Here is an 18,890-nt window from a genome sequence, read left to right on the forward strand (position 1 = left end):
CTGCAAATGAGAAACAGGCTGCACCCACCAGTGTGTCGTCACTGCCCTGCTTTCTGGCTCCAGGTCGAAGAAATCTTCGCCCAGCCAAAAGCATGTGCAGAGCAAAGGCCATACCCCCCCACCCCCCTAAAGAAAACACCAAATTTACACATGTTTGTTCACTGAGCACTAGCAGCCAGCACAATTTATTCCTAGCTGCTCAGTGTTTTTCATCAAGCATTTTTTTTGTCCCCCAGGGTGGGAGGGCGACGCCCATCTCGCCCCTATGCACCAGCCTCCCCTGGTCCCTTAGAAATTTGTGTAGCTACAGGTTACTGAGCATACCATTTTTCATTGAACTTTCGTGTCACCAAGTTGCTAATGCAATATAGAGAGAGTTGCATGAGATTTGATAATAAAAGTGGACTTTTTAGATCAAGAGAATAATTAAAAGGTTTGTTCAAATGTTTTGCAGGTATTGCAGCATATTTATGAGAACTCTGGTACAATGTAATCAGAAAGTTCTTGTAATTAATTTACTCTGCAATGCACAAACATTCGACATTGAGTTAAACAAGTTGTCTTCAAAAGATTAATTTATGTCTGTCTAATAGATTTTTCTCCGATTGTAAATTCCAAAGGTTAGAAATTGTGTTTCATATCAAAGAAAATTAAAACATGTTTGCAGAAAGCCCAATTTCCATACTGAGTACTGACTAGAACTAGAGCATACTATCTCCCTAACTTTGAAGGATAGATCAGCCTTGTTATTTGTCACGTTTTAAATATATACAGGTAAGTCATGAAGAAAATGCAACTGTCACAAATAAGTGTAGTTATTACAAAAATAATGGAATGAACAAAAATGACATCAACGATAATTCCATAAATGAAGTTTAAAACAAACCTGTTTGAAACTAGTGCCTCATTCAGAAATAACAGTGTAGTCATGGCCTCAGAATGTGCAAAGCTGGTATTACGCAAAGGGTGTCAAAATAAATTAATGTATCTCTACTTTTTAGAAATGCATATAAATCCAATTTAATGTTACACAATTACCTATAAATACAAAATAAATAGAAGTTTATTTTATAGTATTTTAATAAACATGTTTAGATAAAATAAACGTACTTTATATTTTATTAATTCACATTCATTCTATCCATAACCTTTAGTGTTTTCCAATACATATTAAATAAATAGAATATTTTATTTCCGGTGGGTTTTACTTTTTTGAAGAAATAGTTTAAAAATGTGTTTTTAAAATTTTTCAAATATTTAAAATTTAAATTGTAAATGTATTTTTATATCACCTACGAACCCTGACGAGGCATTGAAGTGCTTTTTTGATGAGTAGCATGCTACTCAGGAACCCTAGATTAGTAGTTAGTAAGTTTAGTAGGTTATTAGAATTTGGTTATTTTTAAGTTTTTCTTGTGCATAAGTTGTGTTAGGTTTTGGTCCTTGATTTCTTGTATGTTTAGTAGAGTTTGGAGTAGGGATACGATGTTAGGAATGGATTTGAAAAGGAGAGCTTGGGGCAGGGATAGAATAATAGGACTGTATTTGAAAAGGAGAAGTAGAAAGTTTCTTTTGTGAGTAGTGGCAGTGTGTCAGTTGGATGGCATTGCTGAAAAGGAGGAGTGAAAGTTTGAGCAGGATGTTTGGGAGTTCATAGTAGTCAGAAAGGTTTGGGATGACTCAGAGGGAGGAGGAATGGGATGGACGCAAGGGACTTTTATTTTTTATATCAAAATTAAATAATTTTTACTTAAATATGTATAAATATATATATATCGCGCTGAAGGCTCCGTCTTGTTCTCTTCACTCTTGGTCGGGTGCTCTCAAAGCGGTGACAGACACCGCGTGTTTAAATCAAGCTCGTGGTACCAAAACAAAATACCAGCACTCACGGGAACAGTGTCCTCAGTTTATTGAAGGACAAACCTCACGACAAAACGCGTTTCGGCTGCCGCCTTTGTCAATTGTGATCGGCGTGCGCGTTTGGTATACATAAATACTTTACACATGTCATTGAAATGAACATAGGACTTCCATCAGTCCTAGAATGGCAGCCATTATTAAACATGCAAAGTCTACCGTTTGCTTAACATATACTGTTGTTTTCAAACTGAAACATCCCGCCCTGAATGGGCTTTCTCAACAAGTTGAAACACAGAAACAAACTTATAAGTATAGTATAGTATAGAACAATCACATATATATTTTATTGTCTGGGATGGTGACGAGGAGGCAGCTCTGGCTTTCATCGAGTGCCTGAATCAAAACTCCAGCAATATTGTTCTTACGGGGAATGTCAGCAGTACAAGGGCAGAATATCTGGATGTCAGAATTGACATCCTTGACAACCAATTACACACCACTCTCTTTAGAAAGGCAACAGCTGGCAACAGCATCTTGCATGCGTTGAGCAGCCACCCAGAGACACTTAAATGGAGCATCCCTTTTGGCGAGCTCATGAGGGCCAAAAGAAACTGCAACTCAGAGGAAGCCTATGCACAAGTGAGTGAGGGGATGTTTGAACGTTTCAGAGAGAGAGGCTATTCCAATTGGGTACTTAACAGAGCTAGAGACAGGGCCAGCGGGATTTCTAGAACTTCAACACTGACCAACGAACAGACACTGACATCTCAGGATGATGACGATACCACGCGCATCATCATGACATATAACACCAATTCAGACAACATCAAACGTATCCTGACCAAAAATTGGGATGTTCTTACTACCGATAACATCATTGGCACCAGCATTCCCAAGAGACCCAGTATCACATACAGGAAGGGGAAGAACATCAGGGACATGCTGGTACGCAGCGATATTACCATGTACCCTGACAGACACACACACGGGTTGCAGGGATTTTTTCCCTGCGGCCATTGCAAGGCATGCAAACAAAGTACATTCCTCAATACGATTACATACAATGGAGTGTACAAAAAGATAGAACAATTTCTCACTTGCAGCACCACATTTGCCATCTATGTGATTGCATGTCCTTGCAACAAATGGTACATAGGGAGCACTACCCTCCAGGCCAAAAAACGGGTACTGGAACACAGCAGGGCCATAACGCATATGGACGAAAAATATCCTGTTGCACGGCACTACAGGGACCATCATTTCTCTGATGCCACATTACTCAGATACTTTATTCTTGAACAAATCCCCAGCATTCCCAGGGGAGGCGACAGGGTACTGAGGTTGAGACAAAGGGAATCCAAATACATTGTTGACTTTCAAAGCAAAAACCCTGGTGGTCTCAATCAGGACGAAGAATTGGCCATACATCTTAGAGAATGATGTATTTGGACTATGTGTCAATATGTTTATGTATGATGTACATATGGTTGGATTATGTCTTGTCGCTGCAACTAGTGTGCACTTTCTTCCCTTCTTCCTACGTTAGAACTTGCACTAGAATTGTGTTTGATGCAGACCCTTTTGCATCTGTTTTTAATTATGTATTCTTATTTTCTTTTCAGGAGGAGAGGAAGGGGCCCCAACACTGACACTCACTCTGCACGGGCAGCCTACCCTCTCTCCCCTCCATCTCACTGAGGTCATCACCAGTTCTGGACACATGGGCGTGTGAAAAGACTTTGGTCCATCTCTGGGTCAACACGGTTAGCCCCACTTGGGGAACACATACTATTCTCCCTCTGTCGCTATGTGTTATATACTGCTATGCTCGTCCTGACATCCCGCATACACTGGCTACATTCTGTGCCTTGCAAATTTATCTCTCCACTTGGAGTCACATAGGGTGAACTGAACATTAGGCACTTGCCAGGTTCCACAATATAATGCAGTTTGGATATTAATTACTTGTTTATCATCAATGTTGTTTATTTGTTGACAATGCAACAGCAGGACAACTTGGGAATGAACATTTCCATGTTTTGTTGGTATTTGACCACTCTAAGATGGCCGCCACAGTAGGACACTGATTACCATGTACTTGGTCCTTTGTTTGTTTTGACAGCCCTTCACTCTTTTAAGTTCATTGCCACCGCAGCACTGTTATTCACGTGATCAAGGCTTGTATAGTCGAAACGCGTTGTGAATAAACACCCGTTTCTCCGCTATCTGTGTCGATCTACTTTGTTCCTGAGAGCGCACGATATCTGACATTTGGACATATCTTATTTCCGGCGTGCTCCGCCGGCGTGTGCGCCAGCTCCCTTGGGTCCCAGCAATTCAGAAGGAGCGCTGTTTTGGAGTTATATATATATATATATATTACCTACTGGCGGTCGCCAGTAGGTAGTTATAGTTAGGACCACGTTTCCATAGGAAATCCGCAACATTCTATTTTGAATAACTTTGGCGCCGGTTGACGAATCCTCGCGAATTTTTCAAAATAGGTGGAGCGCTACGCTCCGCTCCTACCCTGAAAGTCTCGGGGGGATTCGTCAAGCGGGGGCTGAGATAAAAGGGGGGTCCCAAAACGCGTTTTTCCCATGCATTTTTCCATAGGACCTTTAGACACAGCTACAGTCCGAACGGCTGAACAGAATTACTTGAAATTTGGCAGAGAGGTAGTCCTCAGGTCAAGGAAGTGCCTTTTGTAGGTTTGGTGTAAATCTGTTCAGTAGATTCTGAGAAAATAGCCTTTAAATCAATATATATATCTGAGCCAGCGTACGGTGCGCTTACGGTGCGCTTACCGTACGCGTACGGTGGCGTGCGCGAGCGCAATTCTGATTGGTTGTTAGATCTTAGTAAACATTCGAATCGGTCGAAACCAGGAAGCGGCGGCCGCCATTTCGTGTGTTTCATTCAGAAAAAAAAGAGTGATATCTTGAAAAGGGGGCAAGGGAGAGAGTTACAGACCCCCTAACATTTGTAAGGGGGTCAAAGAAGGACAGAAAAGTACAAAGAAAACATTTATTGATTTTAAAAAAAATCGCGGGGTACGCGTACGGTAAGCTCAACGTACGCGTACGGTAGAAAAAAAATAAAATAAAATAAATGAAATGCAGATTTAAGAGTTTAGATATTAGGGGGCTCTAAAAAGAGCCGTTGTGTTTATGAAGTGATTTTTAGTGGTACCTACAAGTAAGTACCGATGCAGAGTCTAAGGTTCAAGAGGAAGACTCTGTTCCCTTCATCAGTGAAGTGCACACCATCTCCTCTATAAATGTCTTGCATGTCGTAACGCAAGTTGTTGTGGTAAATGGAACCCATACCATAGTCACGGAGGAAAGCAGAAACAGATTTGTTGACGTGCTTTCTTGCTTTGTCAATCTGCGGACAGAAATGATTGGACCAGTTCCATTTTTGCCTTTGGCATATGTTAGAAAACACAAAGGCAGTTTTAGGGAAAAGTGAAAACAGTTGTGCAAAGGTGTCCTTCATAAGCATTTCCAGACCTACCCCAGTCAAAGTGCCTAGGTCATTGCCACCACAGTGCACTATTATGAGGTCAGGGTGTTGGATTTGCATGAAGGATTTCACCAATGGCATCAATTGGTGCCACTTTAACCCTCTCTGACCAATCCATTTAATGTCTACATTTGGCAAAGCAAGGTCTCTCACCATATCTGTTTTCTCTGCATACTTTTCACTCCAGAAGACATAGCTGTGCCCTACAATCCACATTGTGAACATCTTCAAAGGAGAACTGGATGCACTCAGGAGGTGTAATTCAGTAGAATGGTAAAAAGAAATGAAAGACAGTTTGGAAATGGGGGCATACATATTTTTTTTATAAAAAAAAGAACTGATTGGCTGTTTCATACCATTCTACAATAAAAACTAGGCTGTATGTGTAAATTAATAGAAGCATGTTTTGTATTGGTACAGAAAAATGTGTTACCAAAGAACAGTACTATGGATTTGCTGTTAGGTTTGAAAAGTCAAGCACTCTTGCTCTTTGGAAATGAAACATTGTGTGGTGAACTTCTGACCTAACTCAACAAAGCAGTGTTCCATGAGCTGTTGCTATGGTGGCAGGCAGAAGTCAAGTTGGGGGAAGGGTACTTTTGGAAAAGGGTTGGTTTTCAACCAATAGAAATGTGTGATTACATTTGAAAAAAAGGGGGAAGCACTGAGATTTGAAATTAACATGTATATGTGTGGAAAAAGAGAGGGAAAGTTTGCCATTATCTGGTTCTGCTGAGAGGAGAGAGGTGTAAAGAACAGAGATCCTGGCTCTGATAATCTGCTGTTTGAGTGCCACATTTCTTTCACAACTAACTAATTTTAAAGGTGAGTTTAGAGTTTGAGAGGGGATGTATATGGTAAATTAAGAAATGAAAAATAGAAATGGAATTCCCTTTGTTGAAGTTGTGTTTATCATTTTCTGTTTTGGGAGAAATTTAAATGTGAGGAACATGTAAAATAATATGGACTGTGTTTTCACGATAAATTAAGGTGTACTGGTATAAATAAGGAATACTTTTAGGGTTTGAGGTTGCACTCAGTAATGCAAATACATTCAGCATTACTAAGGCTGGTTGCCCTTGCTGGAGTGTAGTCAGTCACCCAGGTTACACATGTTGCTGGTCTCAGAAAGCTGTTTGGTATTGCTCTGGTGATTTTACATTTGCATTAGATGGAAAGGGGGAGGTATTTTTGTATGCAGAAGCAGACTCTTAGCACACAGCCAGCTGCTTACCCTGTGGAATCATGCACAGTATTCACAACCGAGTGGGGTTTGAGGTTTCAGTCAGTAATGCAAATACATTCAGCATCACTAAGGCTGGTTGCCCTTGCTGGAGTGTACTCAGTCACCCAGGTTACACATGGTGCTGGTCTGAAAAAGCAGTTTGGACATGTGCTTTTTTAAGAATCTAAAAAGTTGGTTTAAAATGTGTCAGTCTGTAAAAGTGTTTATCACTTGCCAAAAAAAGAGTAGTAAGTGTGCTTTCAAATTGGCAAAGAAATTTCGTTTTGTGACTAATATGAAAACATGACTCTGTGTGCAAAAAGGAATTACAGGCAGAGATTTATTGCGTATTGCTCTGGTGATTTCACAGTTGCATTAGATGGAAAGGGGGAGCCATTTATTGGTGCAGAAGCAGACTCTTAGCACACACCCAGCTGCTTACCCTGTGGAATCATGCACAGTATTCACAAGCGAGTGGGGTTTGAGGTTTCAGTCAGTAATGCAAATACATTCAGCATCACTAAGGCTGGTTGCCCTTGCTGGAGTGTAGTCAGTCACCCAGGTTACACATGGTGCTGGTCTGAAAAAGCAGTTTGGACATGTGCTTTTTTAAGAATCTGAAAAGTGGATTCAAAATGTGTCAGTCTGTAAAAGTGTTTATCACTTGCCAAAAAAAAGAGTAGTAAGTGTGCTTTCAAATTGGCAAAGAAATTTCGTTTTGTGACTAATATGAAAACATGACTCTGTGTGCAAAAAGGAATTACAGGCAGAGATTTATTGCGTATTGCTCTGGTGATTTCACAGTTGCATTAGATGGAAAGGGGGAGCCATTTTTTGGTGCAGAAGCAGACTCTTACCACACACCCAGCTGCTTACCCTGTGGAATCATGCACAGTATTCACAAGCGAGTGGGGTTTGAGGTTTCAGTCAGTAATGCAAAAACATTCAGCATCACTAAGGCTGGTTGCCCTTGCTGGAGTGTAGTCAGTCACCCAGGTTACACATGGTGCTGGTCTGAAAAAGCAGTTTGGACATGTGCTTCTTTAAGAATCTGAAAAGTGGATTCAAAATGTGTCAGTCTGTAAAAGTGTTTATCACTTGCCAAAAAAAAGAGTAGTAAGTGTGCTTTCAAATTGGCAAAGAAATTTCGTTTTGTGACTAATATGAAAACATGACTCTGTGTGCAAAAAGGAATTACAGGCAGAGATTTATTGCGTATTGCTCTGGTGATTTCACAGTTGCATTAGATGGAAAGGGGGAGCCATTTTTTGGTGCAGAAGCAGACTCTTAGCACACACCCAGCTGCTTACCCTGTGGAATCATGCACAGTATTCACAAGCGAGTGGGGTTTGAGGTTTCAGTCAGTAATGCAAATACATTCAGCATCACTAAGGCTGGTTGCCCTTGCTGGAGTGTAGTCAGTCACCCAGGTTACACATGGTGCTGGTCTGAAAAAGCAGTTTGGACATGTGCTTTTTTAAGAATCTGAAAAGTGGATTCATAATGTGTCAGTCTGTAAAAGTGTTTATCACTTGCCAAAAAAAAGAGTAGTAAGTGTGCTTTCAAATTGGCAAAGAAATTTCGTTTTGTGACTAATATGAAAACATGACTCTGTGTGCAAAAAGGAATTACAGGCAGAGATTTATTGCGTATTGCTCTGGTGATTTCACAGTTGCATTAGATGGAAAGGGGGAGCCATTTTTTGGTGATGAAGCAGACTCTTAGCACACATCCAGCTGCTTACCCTGTGGAATCATGCACAGTATTCACAAGCGAGTGGGGTTTGAGGTTTCAGTCAGTAATGCAAAAACATTCAGCATCACTAAGGCTGGTTGCCCTTGCTGGAGTGTAGTCAGTCACCCAGGTTACACATGGTGCTGGTCTGAAAAAGCAGTTTGGACATGTGCTTTTTTAAGAATCTAAAAAGTGGATTCAAAATGTGTCAGTCTGTAAAAGTGTTTATCACTTGCCAAAAAAAAGAGTAGTAAGTGTGCTTTCAAATTGGCAAAGAAATTTCGTTTTGTGACTAATATGAAAACATGACTCTGTGTGCAAAGAGGAATTACAGGCAGAGATTTATTGCGTATTGCTCTGGTGATTTCACAGTTGCATTAGATGGAAAGGGGGAGCCATTTTTTGGTGCAGAAGCAGACTCTTAGCACACACCCAGCTGCTTACCCTGTGGAATCATGCACAGTATTCACAAGCGAGTGGGGTTTGAGGTTTCAGTCAGTAATGCAAATACATTCAGCATCACTAAGGCTGGTTGCCCTTGCTGGAGTGTAGTCAGTCACCCAGGTTACACATGGTGCTGGTCTGAAAAAGCAGTTTGGACATGTGCTTTTTTAAGAATCTGAAAAGTTGGTTTAAAATGTGTCAGTCTGTAAAAGTGTTTATCACTTGCCAAAAAAAAGAGTAGTAAGTGTGCTTTCAAATTGGCAAAGAAATTTCGTTTTGTGACTAATATGAAAACATGACTCTGTGTGCAAAGAGGAATTACAGGCAGAGATTTATTGCGTATTGCTCTGGTGATTTCACAGTTGCATTATATGGAAAGGGGGAGCCATTTTTGTGTGCAGAAGCACACTCTTAGCACACACCCAGCTGCTTACCCTGTGGAATCATGCACAGTATTCACAAGCGAGTGGGGTTTGAGGTTTCAGTCAGTAATGCAAAAACATTCAGCATCACTAAGGCTGGTTGCCCTTGCTGGAGTGTAGTCAGTCACCCAGGTTACACATGGTGCTGGTCTGAAAAAGCAGTTTGGACATGTGCTTTTTTAAGAATCTGAAAAGTGGATTCATAATGTGTCAGTCTGTAAAAGTACTTTTCACTTGCCTAAAAAGTAGTAGAAAGTATGCTTTGCAATTGGCAAAGAAATTTCGTTTTCTGTCTAATTTCAAAGCATGACTTTGTGTGCACACAGGAATTATTTTTAGATATTTAATTTGTGAAGGTGTTATTGTGATTTTCATTTATAGGAAAGGGGTTTATAGTATTTTAAGATTTCTAAAGAACATAAAAAATGTAGTAATATATTTAAATAAAATAAAGGAATTTTTTTTTAGTTTTTTTCAGGTATTGCTGAAGAGCAGTGAACAAAATTTAAGATGCCTACAAAATCCAGAGTAAAGAAAGACCACAAAAAAAACCTATATTTGAAGACAACTGGAGGACCTAAGTTAGTTGGAGATGCTCATGTTGGGAAAAAGACAAAATCTTCTGGTAAGCAGACAAAAGATTTTTTAAAGAACATATTCAAAAAAAGGAAAAATGTACAAAATGTCTGTACTGGAAAGAATGTTTTCAATAGAAAAGGAGAGGAAAAAATTGAGAATTTAGTTAATGCAAATATACCTTCTGCAACTAAAAAGATTAACTTAAACAGAAAAACAGCGTTTAAAGAGATACGTAGAAAAATGTTTCAGAGAAGAGTTATGTCCAATTTGATAAAGGATGTGAAGAAATATAAGCAAAAGGCTAAATTTTACAAGAGAAAAAAAGAAATTGAAGCCATTGCAGCAAAGGCATTAGAATTAAAAAGGAAACTATTCATTTTAATTTTGAATAGGATGCGTACATTAGATAAAATGGTTAATGTACTGAAATCACAAAGCAAAAGGAAAAGAGTAGTGAACAGAACAAACTTTTGTAAAGTGTTTTTAGGAAAATGGATGCATAGTTCAAGTAGTGAACCTTTTTTTAATGAAGAGAGCTATTTTCAAAGTAATAGTTTGCTGCATGCAGTTGACACCAGAGGTCGTGCTTACGAAGTGAAAAATGGTTGCATAATGGAGAAGGAGATAATGGTTCCAAGAGATGAGGTACAAGTGATGGCGGATGAGGCTATGGGGAGACGTCCTAAAGCCCCAGTGTACACTTGGAATTGTAGTAGTATTTGCACTGTGCGTCAGGAATCTATTGATAAATTTCGTGAGTTTCTAAGAGAATATAGTAAAAAAAAGTGTAAAACAGAAGATTAAGGTGCTTCAAAGTCTGGATCCATGCAGAGTGAGAGAGAATACTGGTTTGCAGGGTCATTCTCTGGCTTGTCTATCTAGAAAAGTGTGTATTAGTGTTTTCCATCATTTTAGAATGCTGGCTGTTCATCATACTGAAATGAGAAAGTTTGTGAGACGGTTGTATTTTGCTAAAAGTCCAGCAATAAAGTTAGATGAATTGAATAGGGCTCTGTTCCGTGGGTCAGTATCAGATGTAGAGAAGGTTGTCGATGAAATTCAGTTTTGTTACTTTGGTCCTGAACAAAACAGTGCAGAAAAGGACACAGTAAATGAGGAAGAAGTGGAAGAGAATGTACAACCATTTGTAAGTAAGACATTTAATGATCACATAACAAAATTTGAAAAAATCTCTAATGAAAGACCAAATATTACTTGTATTTGTTGCCGCAGAACTCATTATAGAAAACAAACCAGGTATGTTGATCTCTATAGAAAAAGTTAAAATGAAGATAATTATAAGTGGAAGGATTTTGCCACATATATATTTCTTGAAAATTGTTTTGAATTGGGTGAAGTTCAGCGTATTTGTAAATACTGTTACAACAAATTAGAAGAAAATAGAATGCCGACCAGAGCTGTACATAATAATTTAGAATTGGATGTTATTCCTGCCGAACTTTCTGAATTAAATACTTATGAGTCTATACTTATTCAATGTGTTCATCCGTTCCAGACCATAGTACGTATGGAGCCCAAAACTGGTAAATTACCTCCTTCAGATTTACTGAGAGGTTTAAAAGGTAGAGTGGTATATTTGCCCTTGGATTTGAAAAAAAATATGGAAACTATTGATGCAGATACTTTGGAAACTGAACCATTAGTTATTCTGGTTAATGGTGTACCTACAAAGAATAAGAAGATTTGGCAGGAGCTGGTAGATGTACGGAAAGTACAAAGAGCAAATTTGTATTTGAAAAGGAATAACAAATGGTATGAATCAATTTATATAGAAGAAGAAGAAGAAGAAGATTTACAAGAAGACACAGAAACACCAACTGGACAAATTGAAAAAGTGGACAAGTCAAAGGAAGAAGAAATTTATGAACATTTTAGCATACATCCTCTTCATTCAAAAGAAGTTATGGGAGACAATATTGATCTGTTTCAGATGAAGAAAGCAAAAGGAACTCCCGTGAGTGTATGGGAGGAGAGCTTGGAAGCTCGATGTTTTCCCCAGCTGTTTCCTAAAGGAAAAGGAGGACGATACGATGAACGTCCAGAACAGATTCCAGCTTATGAGTATCGGACTACAAGACTATATGCAGAAGATCCAAGATTTCGACAAAGTATTCCATATTTGTTCCATCTTTTATTTGAAAGCGACTTGTCTGCATTATCATATGCAGTAAATCACATTTTAAAAAGTGGAGTACATTTACAAAATGTGTCTGCTAAGGATTTTATGGAGAAAGTTCAGCACCGAGATGATCATTTGGAAACACAACTGATCAATCTGATGGCTTGTCAGCGTGGGACTAATGAATATTGGTACCGACGCCATGGTGAATTAAAATGCATGTTACGGAATTTAGGAACACCAACATGGTTCGTTACCCTAAGCTGTGCTGAGTACGCTTGGGATGATTTACTGGATTTTCTACGAGAGGCAAATTCAAACATTAAAAACATCGAATACAAGACAGCAGGAGAACTGTGCTCATTGGATCCGGTTAATGTTTGCAGATATTTCAATCATAGATTTGAGGCTATGATGTCCTTCATCTGCAATAAAAAAAAATCCACCTCTAGGAGAAGTAGTGGATTTCTTTTGGAGAAAAGAGTACCAGGCAAGAGGTGCTCCTCATATTCATATGCTGTTGTGGATCAAGGATGCCCCAAAGTTTGGAACAGATGCTGATGAAGCAGTGTTATCTTACATTGAAGAATATGCAACATGTGCTATACCAAAAAGCACAGAAGAGAAAAAGTTAAAGGAGCAAGTTTTACGTTTCCAAAGTCATCGGTGTGGAAAATACTGTCGACGGAAATACAAGAGCAAAGATAAATACTACACTAAATGTCGATTTGGATTTCCTAGACCTGTTCTTTCAAATGGAAGAGTAAACAGTTTTATGTCATCTGTGAGACATACTATCACAAGAAAATCACCTAAAAATACCTACAACCTTAAAAGAAAAGAAGAATCAAAAAATATAAATGACTACAACCCAGTCATTTTATCCATGTGGAATGCTAACATGGATATACAGTATGTAGCTGACAATTCCATTGCTGTTGCTTGATATGTAACGTCTTACATTACGAAATCAGAAAAAACAGAATTGAAGGAAATGTGGGAAGAGATTTCTCACGAGAAGACTGTCAGTAAGAAGCTGTACAGTTTCAGTTTAAAGATGTTATCGCATCGAGAAATTGGATCCTACGAATGTTCAGATAGGTTATCTTCTGCAAGTCTCTACTCGAAATCAAGAAGAATAATTTGGGCAAGTTTAGGCCTTGCAGCAATGAGAAATCGGGTACTGAAATCTGTTGGAGAAATTGAATATTTGGCCGAGAATGACCCAGAAAGTACAGATATTTTGAAATCAAACATGTTGGACACATATTACCCAAAGAGAAGTCATCATCTGGAGAACATGTGTCTTTATGAAGTGCTGCAGAACTACATTTATTCACGGAAAGCCGCAGAAGACATCAACAATGGAAAATATAAAGTCATTGGTGAGGAAGGATGTTTGGTGAAGCAAACAAAAGGAAGTTTGATAAATCACAGGAAGCTGAGTTGCGACAGTACTGACAAAAAGGAATTTTACTACTTGGCTCTTTTACAGCTGTTTAAACCATGGCGTACAGAGGATGAACTACTGGGAGAATTTCAAAGCTATGAAGATTCTTTTAATGCTTGCAAAGACAGCATACAATGCAGTACATTCTCAACTTATCTGCAAATGTTAAATGAAGAAATTGAACAGGAAACTACAATTGCAGCAGAAGTAGCTAGAGACAGTTCTCAGGACAGCCAAAGTTCAGGAACACTCAGTCAAGATCCCCTAGGACAACCAATCGTTGAAAATGAAGCATCAATAGCCATGAATGAAGTGGAAACGGCTATGAATCAAGCTCAAGAAGAATTTATAGACTTACAAAATTTGGAAAGACAACTGAACGAAGAGCAGCAACAAATTTATGAAGAGATCAGAAACAAAATTGATCACGGATTTCTACATGAAAAAAAAGAGTGCTCATGCACATCATTTCATCCAATCAGGATGTATGTAAGTGGACAAGCTGGAACTGGAAAAAGTTTCTTAATAAAAGTCATCAGAAGCTACCTACAGCAAAAAACGGATTCTACTTTGTCTTGTGTGGTTACTGCTCCAACTGGGTTAGCAGCATATAACATAAAAGGAATCACCTTACATCGTTTGCTAATGTTACCAGTGGAGCATGAGAACAAAATACAATACAACAAGCTAACTGGAGAAGCATGCTTGGAAGTTTCAAGAGTATTGAAGAAGATGCAAGTTCTCATTATTGATGAGGTGACCATGGTATCAAACTTAATGCTTGCCTTTGTGCATTTAAGAATGCAGCAAATTCTAAGGACAGACTATGACGTGTTATTTGGTGGAAAACATGTCATAGTTTTTGGGGATCTTCTACAGCTTACTCCAGTTAAAGGACAACCAGTGTTTAATACTGTGACACATGAAGACACAAAGAAGTCATTGGGAAGCATCGGTAATGCAAATATTTGGTCCTTCTTTGAGTACAAGGAACTCACTACCAATATGAGACAAGCAAACGATGAAGAATATGGAAGTATTCTGAAAGATATCAGAATTGGACTACTCACTGAAGCTGGCACAAAAGCATTACAGAGTCGGTTGCTACATAATTTATTTCCAAAGGAAGAAATAGTTGCAGAGAAGATATACAAGAACATTGCAGAAAAGAAAAGTGTCATCTGCTTAATGCCAACTCTACGTGAATGCTCAATATTCAATGAGGAGCTTTTGAAATTGGAAAAGGAAGATATCAGGAAATTGGAAGCAGTGGACAAAATTGAGGATGGAAGAATTACTATCACATTAACAAGCACACTGAAAAATAAATTGGATTCACTAGAGAAGAACATTTCCAAAACAGCTGGATTAGAAAAAAATCTATATGTTTGCATGAACTGTAGAGTATTTTTAAGGAGAAATTTGGATGTTGAAAAAGGTTTAGTTAATGGAGCTATGGGAAGAGTTGTGGGTTTTATTAATTATCAGAAAAAAGATGGAATTGAATGTTTAAAAATAAAATTTGATCAGATAGAAGAAGTTAAAGATATTTGTCGTTGTTCAGTTCGTTTCATGCTTGTGAAAGACTTATATGTACGTAGGAAGCAGTTTCCGTTTTCTCTAGCATATGCTGTAACTATTCACAAGTCTCAAGGATTGACTGTAGATTGTGCATTTGTGAACATTGGTTCAACTGTGTTCAAAGAAGGTATGGCATATGTTGCTTTGTCACGAGTGAAAACATTATCAGGTTTATTCATGATAGACTTTGATGACTCAAAAGTTAGTGCTGATACAAATTGTGTAAAGGAGTATAATAGATTAAGAAGAAGCTATGCTCCTCATTTAGGTCAGTATCCTGTGTTGGAGAAACGTGTAGTTTCTCGTAAAAGGAGAAATGAGAATATCTGTAATGAAGATGTAGAGAGGAGGAAAAAAAGAGGAGTGATGTAATTGCAAGCAAAAAGAAAAAGGAAAATGAAGAACAGGTTGTAGGATGTCATTTTGAAAATAGCTCTGGTGTCAACTGCTACGCTAATGTAGTGCTGAATGTTGCATTTTATCTGGAAAGTGTGCAAGAGCAGATAATAGTAAATCAGGGAAAAAGATTCTGTTCTGAGTTGAGTCTCCTTTTTCAAAAGCTGAGTAATGATAAAACTCAAATAGAAAGTGCTACTGAAATTAGAAAACTTTTAGATGTATGTTCAGGACGAACACAGTTTTCTCAAAATGTACAGCAAGACGCACAGGAATTCTTGATGTTTTTTCTTCAGGTACTGGAAGAAGAAGGGGTTCCCATTGAAAATGTATTTGGTCTCTCTTATAAATGGGAACATAGTTGTGAAAACTGTTATAATATATGTGGCTCTAATGTTGATTCTGAAAGGTTTATTTATTTAACATTACCAGAAAGTAAAACAGTCACTTTTGCTAAATTAGTTAAAGAGGCTAATCATAGCATGGAATGCAGTGAGTGTCAATCTGACATGTTTTCAACGTTAATTCTAAAAGAATACGGACAGTATGTAATTTTAATGATGCAACGCTGTAAAGCTGATGGTTCAAAATTAGATACTTTAATAAAGAAGTTTACAGGACAGCAATTATCAATTTCAGGAAAAACTTTTGTAACAGTTGCAATAATTTTCCATGAAGGACCTACTGTTACTTCTGGACATTACACAGTTTATCTTAAATGTGAAAAAGGCTGGACACTGTGTAATGATTCCCAATTGATTTTCAAGCAACGTTTGCCTTTTGATTTAGCAAATTCCTATCTAATCTTCCTGAAACCAACATTTTAGAGAGACTTGGCAAGATCTGTACAAAACAATTTTACCATTTTATTGGATTACCATTGGAATTTTCAAAAAAAATGATTTTACAAATTATCATTTGGCCTAATGGAAAGGTAACCAATTGTAATGTGGACTTTTTCAATTTTTAATGAAACTTTGGAAAAACAAAAATTTAGAAAAAATCGGTAACATCTGCACAATTTAAATTTTGGAATGTTATTGGATTGCCATTGGAAATGTATTCCAAAAAGATTTTTAAAATTACTATTTGGCCATGCGGAAAGGTAAACAATTCTATTGTGGACTTATTTAATTATTAATTAATCTTTCGGAAACCAAAATGTTACAGACAATCGGTGAGATCTGTACAATTTAAACTTTAGATTTTTATTGGATTACCATTGGAAATTTAATCAAAAAAGAATTTTAAAATTACTATTTGGCCTAAAGGAAATGGAATCAGATGTATTGTGGAGTTATTTGAGATATATTTTTGTGATTATACTTCTGAAACAAAAATGTCAGACGGTATTTTAAAGAAATAAGTATTGATATTAGATGATATTTTGTAAGAATATTATGCATTTCTATAAAGTTATGTTTATGCAAAAAGAGATTGTGGGCTTTTTTAAAACAATATTTGAGATTGTTAATTTTTTTTTTGCCCGCTGTTAAATGATGAATGCAATTGCTTTCACAATTTATAGTGAAATGCAATATATTCTGAAAACAGCAAAAAAAAGGCAAATTTCTTTTTTTGAAAAATATGTAAATATGTGTACTGTATTATAAAATGTTTTATTAAATATTAATACTTTTTTCTTTTTTTTCAGCTTGAGATAGAAAATTTTCGAAAACTAGAACCATTTTTAAAGCAATTAAAATTAAATTTAAATTAATAAATTTTTTTTTGAGTGGGTATGGTAAGTCAAAAATTTCATGGTCCCTTTTTTCCACTTCTCCACAATCACATTTTCAGTTTTTCATTGTAGTCTCTCAAGGACCTTGTAATGTGATAATTGATTTTTAGTGTTTTTTTTAAAAAAAAAAAATAATAATTACGCGTACCGTACGCGTACGGTAAAAAAAAAATCAAAAAAAGTTTTAAAAACATATATAAAAAATAGATGAAAGGTAAGGTTGGCTCTTACAAGAGCCGTTGTGTTCATGCAGGGACAGAGGAAAGAAAGAATGGGAATATTAGTCGGTACGACAAATGTGCTGATCTATTTTATTGTTCACTAGGGAAACACTGGTCTCCCTATGACAAATTAGATCATGACAAGTGGCGCACCGTATTTCAACCCTCAAAAAACGATGGTTTGTTTCCAGAGGAGAAGAAAAAGGAGATGCTCCCGCCACAGATGAAGGGCTCACCTGACCTGCAGAAGAAGGACTCGGCCCTGCAGATGATGGACCAGGCTGAGCTGCTGTGGATGTGCTTGGTTGACTTACTGAAGGGTTACCTTCAGTATGTCGAGCATGTGTCCTTCTGTGTACATCTTTAAGGTGTCTCAACATGGTGTGATTCCCGAAGGAATACTTCTTGTTGGGATTCCCTCTTGAAAGTACACGGCCACACAGCTTACAAGTCACTAAGTGTGCATTTACCTTTTTCTTGCCCTCTGAAAAAGTAAAATACTCCCGTATGAAAGAGGTCTTTTCTTTCCTCCTTCTCTGCCTCAAGGTAGTGCTGCTAGCCTCACTCTCAGAAGAGCTCTGCTGTTCTGCCATCGTATCACAAAGACAACCCAGCTCGTTCTCCTAAGGGATCACAAGCAGAAATGAGGGGAATGGGTGTGGTGTAGGAGAGTTCTAGAACTGAAAGTAGTTTCAACAAATCAAAAGTTGTGTTTCATGATCACATGACCCACCGTGCGCGTACGTTACGCTTACGGTGCGCTTACGGTGCGCTTACGGCAAAAGTACGCATGCGCGTAAAAAAGACACGCGCTCGCGCGCATGCGCATAACAGTCACTCCCCAACACTTCCGCGTAACTATACGCAAACAGCGTAGATAAATTACGGACATTGCGTAAACCGTACGCTTACCGTAAGCTTACCGTACGCGCACTAAAAAAAAAAAAATATATATATATATATTTTCAAAGTTATACTAATATATCTTACCTGTTTGGTAAAAAAAAAAAAGAGAAAACTTGAAATATTGCAGATTTTTTAGAAAAAAAACATAGTGTTTTAAGAGAATAAAAAGTTTTAAAAAAAACTTGTTTTTTTTAAAAAAAAAACGCATTTAATATAAGAATTTATGAAAAAAAAATCATAAAAAATCAATAAAAAAAAATATGGGAATCACATATGTTATAGCTAAGAATTAGCATTTAAAAAACCACACAAATTCACTGAAAAAACCGTGGGTTTCACACACGTTATAGTTAGAAATTAGCATTTAAAAAACCTTGCAAATTCACTGAAAAAAACATAGGTTTCACACATGTTATAGTTAGGAATTAGCATTTAAAAAACCTTGCAAATTCAGTGAAAAACCATAGGTTTCACACACGTTATAGTTAGGAATTAGCATTTAAAAAACCTTGCAAATTCAGTGAAAAAACCATAGGTTTCACACACGTTATAGTTAGCTGGACATTTCACTCGTAAAAAACCAATGAAATTTCCCCGTTATAGTTAGTTAAGCTAACTATAACTCGCGCGCCCGCAATGCACTGCTGATGACGTCACATATTA

The sequence above is a fragment of the Triturus cristatus genome, chromosome 4_2, assembly GCF_964204655.1.
Source record: "Triturus cristatus chromosome 4_2, aTriCri1.1, whole genome shotgun sequence".
In the NCBI taxonomy this organism is placed as follows: domain Eukaryota; kingdom Metazoa; phylum Chordata; class Amphibia; order Caudata; family Salamandridae; genus Triturus; species Triturus cristatus.